The sequence below is a fragment of the Bos grunniens genome, chromosome 10 (genome assembly GCF_055505025.1).
Source record: "Bos grunniens cultivar Pamir isolate PY7600 chromosome 10, Bosgru_T2T1.0, whole genome shotgun sequence".
In the NCBI taxonomy this organism is placed as follows: Eukaryota; Metazoa; Chordata; class Mammalia; order Artiodactyla; family Bovidae; genus Bos; species Bos grunniens.
In genome coordinates this window covers 51,339,933-51,353,066 of record NC_141174.1, presented here as the reverse complement: position 1 = coordinate 51,353,066, position 13,134 = coordinate 51,339,933, and the positions used below count along the sequence as shown (strand labels likewise).

Sequence of the window (13,134 nt, the reverse complement as noted above, 5' to 3'; positions counted from 1 at the left end):
GTTTGCAAGAGACATCAGCTGTGCCTGTTGGAAACTGAAGAAGCAGAGTCCTAGTGACTGGGATGGAGGTTAAGGATGTAAAAGTCCTTGTTCCGTGACCTGGGATGCTGCAGAGCCATCTCTGTGGGACAGTGGGAGATGGCAAGATAGGAGTGCAGTGGGAGCATGGAGGTATGACTCCAACAGACTTTGATGCCGATCATTAGCCAAATATAAAATGTGCTGCTGTTTATTTTTTCTTTTAATAAAACTCACTATGAAACTCAGTGGCTAGCATACAACTGCACACTGGTGCCTGGCTTTAGGCCTGGCTGCCCTCCAGAGTGAGAGGACTCTAGTGTGTGTGGACAGAATTAACCCAGGGCTTTTTATCATGAGCATCTCAGATGTGCGTTTCCCCAAAGGATGATGGGTTCTCTGAATGATTCCATCATAGTCTCCACCGCGGCACTATTGACCTTCTGGGATGGGTGTTTATTTGTTGGGGGGAAGTCCCTTTTGTGGTTGGGTGCCCAGCAGCTCCCCTGGCTCCCCTGCCTTCCGTGGATGACAGGGTCACACACCCACCAACTCTCAGTTTGTGGCAACCAATTTTCTCCTGATGCTGTCAAATGTCCCCTGGGTGCCACAGTTGCCCCTGGTTGAGAACTACTGTCATAGATGAGCAAGAGTAAACATATTTTCAGCCACTCTGGGATTCAGACTGGTTATGAAAGCACAAAAACCTTTCCATGAAGGTCTGTGACCAAAGAGTTATCCAGAGATTGCCAGTTTAGCACAGACCTTTTCTCATCCTTTGACATCTCCTTCCCTCACAGTGGTTCCTGTCACCTGGAACTTTGACCTCTCTCCACTTCCCAGGCTTTAGGGCTCCCCTCCCAAGACTGGCCTAGGGCTGGCTCTTACCTCTGCTTCATTCTCTGTGCCATCCATCACGCAGCCAGACACCCTGCCTCTCCTAGGCTAGCTTCTAGAACTGGTCCCTGCATGGATTACCCGTGGCTTCCCTCAGCTTCTCCTCCTCAGTCTAGAGATCAGCCTTTTAAACTCCTCCAAGCCTGAGTCCCCGCCCAGCCTGCTGAAGCCCTCGGGCCCTGCTCCAGGGTATGCCTCAGTGGGGAGGGGGACCCAGGGGCAGTGCCAGTGTGCTGTCACCATGCGCATGGGGCACCCTGGGCCTGACACGTACAACCAAACCCACCCTGGCAGTCAGATCACCTGGGATGGTTGTGAAAACCCAGATTCCGGGGTCGTGCATCTGGATGGCCTGGGGACTCAGAATCTGCCTTTTCAGTTTCCGCAGGTGACGGCACCACTGAGGTCAAGGGTGACTCAGAGGCTGAGCTTGCTCCCCAGCAGCTCAGACTCTCGTTTCTTCCCCCAAACCTTTCTTTCGCTTGGCCCTGCACTTGCTGACCTAGTTTTCTGTCCTGTTTCATATATGCCTTTACATTTATTTTGGAGATGAAAAATCTAAAGTGAGACAGTTGTGGAGAAGTCAGAAATCAGCCAGCAGAGCGCCATGTGGATGCTGGGGTTGGAGGTTGTGGGTGGTGGGGAGAAGGCTCAGGACTATGAGTCAGAGCACTGGTTTGGGTCCTGCTTTGACACGGGCACATCTCTTCCCCTCTATCGCCTTCATTTCTCCAGTGGTCAAATGGGGTAAGACAGAAAGTAGTTTTTAAGACCTTTTTAAAGTTATAGAATTCTATTCTGCCTTCAGTTGAAAACATACTCTAACTCCAATACAAAAAGTAGCAAAAGCTCTGAAAAGTAGACAACCCCCAAATCCCATCCTCTGGCCATCTGCCTGGCTCCTTTTCTCCCTGAGGCATCATTAGAGGAATCCAGGGCTCTACAAACCCAGCATGAGGTTCACAGGGCCTGGATTCTCCCTGCCTTGGCAGTTGTAACTGGCTTACACAAGGCCTGGTCGCTGGCCTTGAGCAACCACAACTTTGTTTGCCTTTCCCACCTTATGGTAAATTAAATGGAAATGCTCTCTCCACCTCTAGGCTGAAAACTCCAGCAGGCTCTTAATTTCCAGCTCACTCTCAATTAACATGGTCAGTTTAAGTTGCAAAACATAATCACAACTCAGCCGTGCTCAATCCAAGAAATTAACCAAAACTCGGAAATTAAATTTTACAGCAAATCTTTATGCCTTGTCTGTCCTCCCACCCACCCCCATGTCAGTTTACTGGGCAGTTTGTGACCTCTCCAGGGTCAGAGAGGAGGGAGAAAGGAGAGGTAACTGAGTGCTTGCCTGGTGGCAGCTATTGAACCCTGTTTTTCCTGTGAGCTGCTCTGCTGGGCTTCTCCAGCGTTCTCATTCCCATGGCTGTAGCACTCCTGCAGATCCCTCCATTTGCGGGATGCAGCTCCATTCCTGGGGTTGCTGGCGGTGCTTCCTTCCTGGGAATCCTGCGTCTACCTCCAGCTCTTTGCCCCTGGGCTTGCTTTGCCCCTCCCACTAGTCCTATTGGGCAGGACCCAGGACAGCGCTGTTGTTGTTGTTGTTCTTCGTTGTTCAGTCGCCTAGTCGTGTCCAACTCTTTGTGACACTGTAGCACGCCAGACTTCCCTGTCCCTCACCATCTTCCGAAGTTTGCCCAAGTTCATGTCCATTGCATCAGTGATGCCATCCAGCCATCTCATCCTCTGATGCCCTCTTCTCCTTCTTCCCTCAGTCTTTCCCAGCATCGGGGACTTTTCCAATGACATTCCAAGGACAATGATAGGACCCCCTGAACTCTGGGCAACGCTGTAAAACCCAGTATGGTTACCTTGATTCTCTCCGACAGCTTTCTCAGGCATGAGGTAGGTGGCAGCTCTCCATATCTCAGCTGCTGGGTCAGCAACAGGTCCGAGTTCTCTGGGGGGCGCATGGGGTCCATCATGAGACTGGAGGTATAGAAGGAGGTGGGCACACAGGGGGTGCTTCCCACGTGGTGCTAGTTGCAAAGAATCCTCCTGCCAATGTGGAAGACTCAAGAGATCCAGGAAATGGCAACCCACTCCTGTGTTCATGCCTGAAAAAGCCCATGGACAGAGGAGCCTGGCGGGCTACAGTTCATGGAGTCACAAAGAGTTGGGCACGACTGAGCACACATGCACAGGCACACAGGGCACAGCTGTATCTCTCAGCTTGAAAATTCTCTTTGCTCCACACTCTGACTCCTCTTTATCCTTGATCTGACTCCGGGGTTTTCTGACTCTGGGGTTTTCCAGGAGGACATCATTCAGGATCCAACCAGGGATGTGTAGACTCTTATGAGCATTATGGAGTCAGGAATGTACTTCAGCAGTTAGAGCATACACAGTTGCTGGAGGCACAAGGGGAAGGATAGGTTTGAAAAGACCATGAATCAGCCCCAGCACAGGCTAATGAGTCAGAGTTCTCAGGGAAGCCTGGAACCTGGGCTCTTCCAGCTGCTGGAGTAGGTATGAGAAGGAGGTAGGTATGGACCCCTGGGGAAGGGTGTCTGCTCTTCCTGGCTGCTTCCTCACAGTTGGTGGCTAAGTGCCTGTGGTGGGCCTGGGGTCACTGCTGGGCAGCTGGGTCAGCAGCTGAGAAGGAGAGCTGGACACCCAACAGGGAAAAGTGAAGATGAACTAGGATCCACTGGAGCCTGTGCCTTGGTCTACTGCCTTTAACCAACAGCAAGCATCAGTGAGCAGAGTGGCTGCTTCACTTCTACATCCCAGGACCCTTCAGGTTCACATCTGATAAACTCAAATCCAGAACACTCTGTAAAGTTTTCTGGAAAATGTAGCACCCAGTGTAAAGGCTTCCCAGTGGCTCAGTGGTTAAGAATTCACCTGCCAATGCAGGAAATACAGGAGACACAGGTTCGATCCCTGGGTTGAGAAGATCCCCTGGAAGAGGAAATGACAACCCACTCCAGTATTCTTGCCTGGAAAATCCCATGGACAGAGGAGCCTGGCAGGCTGCAGCCCATGGGGTTGCAAAGAATTGGATAGGACTGAGCAACTGTAAATAAACTGACACTAGAACAATCCAGCACAAGCAGTCATGGAGCTCGCACTTTTTTTTTTTTAATCTATACTTTGCATTTTACGCTCACATCTGTTCTATCTTGGCTACTGGTAGAAACTTTCCATTTTAACATCCTATTATCCATCCTATGATTCTTCACTTCCATTTAGCACATTTAAATGCCTCCCTCAAAGAATCAAGAAAAAAACCCACAAGCCAGTGATGCACTGTTTGCAACCAGCTCTTGAGGGAACCAGAGAACAGCTGGTCTCCAGCCTCGGGCCACTTTTGAAAATGCAGTCAGTGACGGAAGAAGGTCATGAGAGAAAGAAGCATATTTGTGACATACTCAGGCTGGTGACTGAGACTTTAGTCATATTTACAGAAGCTGGAAAAGGAAACTCATAACTCATGTTCACAGGGGTGATTGGTTTTATTTTCCATGTTACAAAATGTAAGACTAAATTTAAAGTCATTTGTGTGTACCACTTGCCCTGAATGGAGCTGGGTAGCAGCTGTTGGGAATGTTCCAGTCAATTAATTGTGATGTTTTCTCATAGTTTGGTGGAAAGCAGTGAAGGGGGAGAATGCTGGAAATTGCTTTTAAAAATAGCAGGCTGGAGCGATGAGCCCGTCTCCCTCTATGCTTCATCGGGAGTTTCTGCAGGTGTGGTACACATCACCACCCAGCCATTGGTGTGGCAATTCATTCCAACCACTGCTGTGGGGCTGTGTAGTCTAACAGCTTGTGACTCAGTGGAGAGAGGGCTCTGAAATGTGGGGGGAGTGGCTTCTCTGGTGAGCTGTCAGAAGAGAGGAGGCAGAAGGAAGTGAAGAGAACAAGAGCTCAGAAATCTACAAGGCGTGGAAATGTTCAACCTGGTATGGACAGGTGTAGAGAAGATGGCTTACACTCTGCCTTGGAGAAGAAATGTAGTTCTCTTGGCACTAGATCCCAAGAATTCTCATACACCCAAATGTATCCTCTTTGCTTATAAAATCTGTGACCTCCACACTCCCTTCATCCAGCTAAAGAAGACAATACCGTGCAATAAAAATAACAACAATATTGATAATAAACCGACACATACTGGGCACATACGTACCAAAGCGACTATAAGTACATTACATGTGTTAGCTCATTGATTTCTCACAACAACCCTGTGAGCTGGGTACCATAATTGTCCCATTATCATGATGTAGAAATGAAAGCACAGAGTGATTGAAAAATGCATCCAGGTAGCTGTAAATGCAAGTTGGCCAGGGAGGGATTAAAGGCCCTAATTTGGAGTTCAGACCATAAAATGCTACATATTTGGCTTTGAACAAGTTGATTAATGTAAATAAAGTTTTAGTTTTTAATCTATAAAGTGGGAACAATAATAATAGTTTCTACATCTTAGAGTTGTGGTGGCACTAATATACCTGGCACATATTAATAAATGGTCTACAGTTATCATTACTCCCTAGGCTCTTTTAAGTCTTTTTCACCCCAGCTGCCCTCAACCCTTTCCCCCCTCACATATTCAACTATTCCCATCTAAAATGTGTGTGTGTGTGTGTGTGTGTGTGTGTTCGCACGCATGTGTGTGTGATTGTACCCCTGGTCACTAGGGAAGAAGGGAGATGGAGAAATGGGGCAGCTGCTTGGGACTCTAGGACTGGCAACTCTGTAATTAGCTGCAGCATCCCTGGGGTGTCATCTGCCTGCCACTTTTTGTTTGTTGATTTATTTTGATTTGACACATCAGGGCAGATGGGTGAGGGGAAGGAGGTTGGTAAGAGTCAATATTTGGTGACATGTGAATAGTGCACTTGTGGAATTAATCAGCCTTATCATTTTTGGCCAGTTGCCATGGCTATGGAAAGTCATGCATCACATAAATCAGAGAAAAAGGACCACAGCGTATCATTCTTTGTCTTCCTCATTCGAAGCTCCCTCCAAGCCTCCCCGTCCTCCCAGTCAAGGCCTTGGTCTCAGGTCCTTAGGTACTACAAGTAGTGGGAGGCTTATCTACACCTCTGGATGATGGGATGGACTTTCTGTCTCTCTCAGGAATTATGTACTGAGGGTTCAAAGACCAGCGAACATGTTTGGGAAACAACTAAATTACTAACATTTTGTTCTGCCATGTAAATGCATTGAAAAGAAAATAAAAACTACCAGTATTTATAAAAGGGCATTTTAATACCCAAAAGTAGGAAGGACATAATTTTAGAGTTAGAGGATAGGTCTTTAAGTGGGAGAAATTTAGTTTAACAAAAAAACTCTGTTATCTTTTTTTTCCTCATTTCATTGATGACTAGTGAAAGCCTGCTAGCAAGTTGGCCACATATTAATATAAACAAGCTTCCCTAGTGGCTCAGTGGTAAAGAATCTGCCTGCAGTGTGGGAGACCTGGGTTCAATCCCTGGGTTGGGAAGATCTCCTGGAGAAGGAAATGGCTGCTTACTCCAGTATTCTTGCCTGGAGAATCCCATGGACAGAGGAGCCTGGTGGGCTACAGTCCTGGGATCACAAAGAGTGGGACACTGCTGAGTGACTAACACTTTCACTTTCTTTAATATAAACAAAGGCAAGAAGACAGAAAACACTTGAAATAGAGCTTCATTTGGAATTCCAGTGGATATGATTTTGGGAGACACCAGGGCAGAGCAATTAGCTATTTAGTGCCTCAGTATTCCCAATTATAAAAATGGGTGTATCAATTCCCATCTTGCCTACTTCTCAGTATGATTCCAAGGATTAGATTAACTAGACAATATGTTGTTCTTGTTGTCACTAAGTCATGCCTGACTCTTTGAGACCCCATGGTCTATAGCCTGTCAGGCTTCTCTGTCCATGGGATTTTCCAGACAATAATACTGGAATGGGTTACCATTTCCTTCTCCAGGGGATTTTTCCGACTGAGGGACTTAACCTATGTCTCCTGCTTGGCAGCTGGATTCTTTACCACTTAGCCACCTGGGAAGCCCAGCTAGATAATACAGGTGGCAACGCATGCTAGTGTCTTACCATGGGACATCCTCGAGGGTAGCAGCTCTGTGTCTTCCTTTGGCATCCCCAGTGTCTGTTACATCAGTCAGTTCAGTCGCTCAGTCGTGGTCAACTCTGCAACCCCATGAATCGCAGCATGCCAGGCCTCCCTGTCCATCACCAACTCCTGGAGTTCGCTCAGACTCACATCCATCGAGTCAGTGATACCATCCAGCCATCTCATCCTCTGTCGTCCCCTTCTCCTCCTGCCCCCAATCCCTCCCAGCATCAGAGTCTTTTCCAGTGAGTCAACTCTTCGCATGAGGTGGCCAAAGTATTGGGAGTTTCAGCTTTAGCATCATTCCTTCCAAAGAAATCCCAGGACTGGTCTCCTTCAGAATAGACTGGTTGGATCTCCTTGCAGTCCAAAGGACTCTCAAGAGTCTTCTCCAACACCACAGTTCAAAAGCATCAATTCTTCAGTGCTCAGCTTTCTTCATAGTCCAACTCTCACATCCATACATGACCACTGGAAAAAGCATAGCCTTGACTATATGGACCTTTCTTGGCAAAGTAATGTCTCTGTTTTTGAATATGCTATCTAGGTTAGTCATAACTTTCCTTCCAGGAGTAAGGGTCGGTTGCATAGAAAGTAGTTAATACAAATTTCCTGAATGAGTAATACAGTGAGTCAAAGCGATGACCACAAAAGCAGGAAATCCAAACCAGACAGGAGGGAGGGCATTCCCAGGACAAGGGGCTGCTTACCTGTGCCTCCTCCCCCTTTCTAGCCACTGCACATTCTACTTATTCATAAAGGCTGGATTCAGCACTGAGCCAGAGCCTTAAATCTCCAGAAAATTCCATCTGTTTTCTCTGAAATCCAGTTAATTTTATTTTCCTTGGGGAAGACCTTTCAAGCAGTGACTATTATTAGTATTTGTGACGCATCCAATTAAGGTATTGCCTTTGGAGCTGGATTGTCTACATTCAGATACTGCCTCCTCCACTTAGGAACTGCATGCTGTTTGGAAAGTTACTTTACCTCTCTGTGCCTCAGGTTCCTTATTTGCAAATGGAGATAGCAGAACCCTCCTCATGAGGTTTTTATGAGGATTAGATGAGTTAGTACTTGGCGTTCTGCCTGGCACTTTGTAGGCACTTAGTAAACATTAGTCTGTGATTATTAACGCTCAGAGGCTGCAGTGAGACCCCCTTCAAAGAATGGGGAATAAATTATCCATTGAGGGTCCAGTTATGGGTAGAGTTTAAGAGATACACCTTGGCTCCCAGGCTTCTGAAATCTGAATAATTTGATTGAATATTTTAGTGCATTTAAAGATAGGTGATGTCAGTCAGTCACAAGGGCATAATCACCATGGAAGCTAGAAAAAGGAGAGGCCCGAGACAAAGGTGGACCTTGCCTACCTGAGCTCTCTTTCGGTTGGTGGCTGCACCTGGAGCATTAACCATCAACTTGTAAGGTTTCCCAAACAGCTATGAAAGCAGACCCTGCAATGGGGATAGTTGCCACTTTCAGCTGCCAGACTCCTCTCTGTCCTGATTCAGGGCCACAAAACACCTTTCCACAGCCCATGAGTGGATCTCTGTCCCAGATCTGTCTTCAGGAGGAGAATGGCTTTAGGCATCAGCCATGTGATCATAGTCAGTTGTCCTCTTTGTGTCTACCCTAAGACCAAAGGTCAGGCCATGGATCACTGTCAAGTCCTTAAATGAGTACCTGCCATGCTGGGAAACTTCTTAGAAGACAGCTGCCAGTCTTATACTTACTTTGACCTTCTGTAGGCAGAAGTCTTTCTCTGCTAGCTGACGCATAGACAAGGAGGCAGCTCCCAAGTCTAGAAATGGGCCATCATCCAACAAGCTGTGTGCATGGCCCACAGGGAGGGATACTGAGCACCCCGAGCAGGATCAGATCCACTTAGAACCAAAGCCCCAAGTGACCCTTCCTTCTAGCAAATAGCTCTGCTGCTGAGCCCGGAAGATGCCTCTGAAGACTCAAAGTGCTTCATAAGAATTTACTTGGGAGGTGAAACAAACCACATCAAGCCTTTGTTTGTCCTGGAACAGGAGTAACTAGGACTGTGGCTTTGACCTCACCTGTGTTGCAAATAAAAGATGACCTTAGTGACAGGACTATGAACTAGATTGCCTTGCACTGGCCTTTAAAACATTTAGATTCTGAAGCCAGAATTAGGTGGCTTAGCCAGAATTAGTGGTTGAGTGTGCCATGTGCTCAGTCATGTCTGATTCTTTACAACCCCATGGACTGTAGCCTGTCAGGCTCCTCTGTCCATGGAATTCTCCAGGCAAGAATATTGGAGTGGGTTGCCATTTCCTCCTCCAGGGCATCTTCCCAACCCAGGGATGGAACCCATGTCTCCTGTGTCTCCTGAATTGCAGGTGTGTTCTTTACACACTGAGCCGTGCTGAGAAGCAGCCAGAAAGGATCAGAGCCCTTGCTTCCCTTCTGCTGTCACTCATGCTGCCATCTCAGCACACGGGAATGCACAAAACACCTTTGCTCCCTGTCTCTGGCAAACATCCTTCCTCCAAAATCCAAAATAGAGCTGAAGGAGCTTGGAGAAACTGGTTCAATGGTTGTCCACCTTTTCACCATCCAAACCCCTTTTCAGAGTTTATTCTGTGGGTCCTGTGTTTTGAAAGATTTTTGTCTCCCAGATAAACCACATTTAACAGGTAATAATAAGATAATTGGGCTTCCCAGGTAATTTGGTGGTAATGAATCCACCTGCCAATGCAGGAGACGTGGGCTTGACTCCTGGGTCAGGAAGCTCCCCCAAAGAAGGAAATGGCAACCCACTCCAGTACTTTTGCCTGGGAAATCCCATGGACAGAGGAACCTAGCAGGCTGCAGTCCATGATGTTGCAAGAGTTGAACACGACTAACAACAACAACAATAAGCTAATTAACCAAAGGCTAATATAATTGCTAAACCGAAAGTTTGAATTTGCAAATTTGTCTAATTCCAGTCCAAAGAAACTTGATGTTTATAAGCAGTCTGGGGCAGCCTGATCTCTGGTGACTACAACTTCGGGGAGGTTTTCTGGTAGAAGGTATCCAGAAGAAACCCAGCAACAGTTTTCTAGCCTCTCTGGAGGTCTGAGGGCCCTCTATCAAGAAGTATCAATCTAACGCCAAACCTCACTTCTCAAATGAATTCATCTGTTTGTTACATTGAGATAAATGGGCACAAAGCTGACATTTACAGCTTTACATATACCTGTATATGGCATCTCTGCCATATACAGGACTTGATGCCAGGCTCTCTCACATGTGTGATCTCACTGAGAACTCACAGCTCCCTTATGAGCTAGGTAGCACTGAGTATCATCCCTGCTTTACAGAGGGAGACACTGAAACAAAGGTAAAGAACTTCCTCAAGGGCATCTAGCTAGTAAATGGCAGTATGAGGACACTAACTCAAGGTTTTATGGTTTCTTTTAATAGTTTTATTGAGATATAATTCACATACAACCCGTTCACCTCATGTGCACAATCCAGTGGTTTTTAGTATGTTTGCAGAGTTGTATGACCATTACCGCAATTCATTCTAGTAAGTTTTGATCACCCCATAAAGAAGCCCCAGACGTACTGTCAGTCACCCTCCATTTCTCCCAACTCCCTCTCTCAGTCCTGTGCAGCCAGCAGTCTACTGTCCACCTCTGTAGTGGGACTTGCTCATTCTGCATATTTCCTATCAGCTGGTTTTCAGACTCTAAAATCCACATACATCAAACTCTAGCCCAGCAGTCAAGGCAGATTACAGATCCCGAGGGAGGGAAGGTAGGGAAGATCCCCTGGAGGAGGACATGGCAACCCACTTCAGTATTCTTGCCTGGAGAATCTCCATGGACAGAGGAGCCTGGGGGCCACAGTCCATGGGGTTGCAAAGAGAAGAGTTGGACATGACTGAGCTACACAGCACAGCACATTACATATATTAATATGTATATATGTATATAATATGCATAGAATACACAAATGCTATGTCCTTCATGTTTGAAGCGCACAAAAATGCAAAAATTATTCCATATCAGGGTGAAAAATGGCATGCGGTTATTCAGCTGTCACATACCTGAATTTGAATGGCCACACGTCCCAGTCTCTTGTACCACTTTGCCAGATAACCGCCCAGCATTCTGAGAGGAGACCTCTGTTATTGCTCTCTGTAAGCCTGCTCATCATTTGGTTTTGAGCCAGGTCACCATTGCTGCCTTCAGGGTACCTGGTGTGTCTCGCTCTCTGGGTTGGGGGTCCGGCCCAGATCATGGATCTTCTTCCCACCTGAGAGACCCTTCTGCATTTCTGGCTCCCCTGTTCTGTTCTCCTTAACTTTCCTTTACCTGCAAATTGCTCTTGGTGACATGATTTATTCTCCTGCCACAGATGGTAGGGATGTTTAACACCCATGTCTAATAGTTTTCCATATAGAATTCCCTTCTTGTCAGCTGCTTTGTCTCTCAGGTTCAGATTCTGTTTTCCTAGGTGATTAATTATTCCTGTTAGATCTATCCTTTGGCATCTCCAGGGTCTGTTCTGAAAATCTGTCTTGAATGCTTGTGTTTGGCTTATGCCTTGGGTATCAGTAAAAAAAAACAAAAACAAAAAACAAACAAACTGCTCACCTTCTGCAGTGGAGATGGGTCACAAGCGACATGGATAGGCCTCCTTGAAGCTGGCGTTCCCTAAGGAGTCACCCCCACTTTGCTCATTTCCTTCCTTCCTTCTTTCCATTGGCTTGTCCAGAGCATCCTCAGCTTACTAATCATGGTGGTATGTAGGATGTACTCATTTGAGGAGCAAGTGCACAGGGTACCATATGTGGGTCTGCACTGTGGTTCTTGAAGCTTTTAGATAATTATGGGGCCTCTCTTTGGAGCATCAAATTTACTAAGTATTTCAGAAGGGATTTTTGTTGTTAAATCAAGGACTGATCCATTATGGGAAAGAATTTTAAATTAGCTTAATTTTAAAGATAAATATAAGATCTCAAAGACATCTTTGGGCTTGTGAAGAACTTCTTTGACCCACTCATCCCCACTCCCCACTCTCCCCCCCTCACTGCTGCACACACACACACACACACACACACACACACACACACACACATCTATCACATACCCTAACCATCCCCAGGGAGATATTTACAACCCCAGCAACAGGCATAGGGGCCTTTGGGTCCAAGGAGGTGAAGGAACCTCTTGATTCTGTTTCCCTTATTATCCAATATGGAAAGTCTGCAGGCGAGTTTAGTTTATAGTGCAGACTTTTGAACTGTGTCCTTTTCATTAGGTCTCTCTGAGAGGCATCTGACAGCAGTTACCTATCCAGGGACCCAGGTCACCCACTGACCCCTCCAAACCTTCACTGGAAGCCAGAGCGGTGACTCCTCTTCAGTGGTGTTTAAATATTTTGAAAATCATGTCTAACACCAAGTAGTCTTTATTCTTAACTATTCATCCCATTAGATGACCTTAAATGCCCTATCTGTTTTTTGTCAATGTTCCTAGGCCCCTTTCAGATCATCACATCTAGTTCCACTCAGAGTTGGGGTCACCTCTCCCATCACTGCTGGTGGATCAACAAGCAGCACCGTAATTCAGAACATGGCCTTCCAGTTGTGAAATCTGGGCATGTTCCCTAACCTTTTTGTGTGCATTTCTTCATCTGTGAAATGAGGCCACTGATAGTTCATGCTTCACAGGGTTGTTATGAAATGGGCCAAAGTATTCAAGGCAGTGAGTGCCATGCCAGGCACATTGGAAAGTTTCCATGAATATTCCCATGCTTCAGTAAATGTGTACTGAGTATGTACTGGGGGAAAACGTTCCATCTCCAAGGAACACCTTTATTGTTTTATGCCCGTGTGGCCCAGTTCAGCAATCAGTGCTATAACATAAGCCCTTTAGCAGGGTTGGACTTCCCAGTTTTTAAAAAATCAATCCAGTTTTAGCAGAGGCCTGGGAATCCTTAGTGATTTCTCCTTCCTCTTTAGGATTTTTAAGGTTCATTTCTCTTCCTTTTCTTCTGGTATTCTGTTTACTATCTGCTTCTCAGAATGCGTGTGTGTGTTTATATGTGTATGAGTGTCTACTACTTCAATATATATCA

At 46.3% G+C, this 13,134-nt stretch overlaps 1 long non-coding RNA gene across 3 annotated transcripts in view; it reads right to left on the bottom strand.

Moving 5' to 3' along the window:
• The window catches only part of LOC147364517 (uncharacterized), a 40,934-nt gene extending 32,556 nt beyond the window's left edge, over positions 1-8,378 (bottom strand). The window contains exons 1-2 of one of the 3 annotated variants that reach the window (XR_015134615.1): positions 7,017-8,378; positions 2,787-2,875 (exon numbers count right to left, since the gene is read on the bottom strand). This is a non-coding gene — a long non-coding RNA (uncharacterized LOC147364517). Of the gene's footprint in view, positions 1-10; positions 2,876-7,016 lie in introns of those variants that run through there. The other 2 variants (XR_015134614.1, XR_015134616.1) reach the window with 2 other exon arrangements.
• Positions 8,379-13,134: the final 4,756 nt, after the last annotated feature.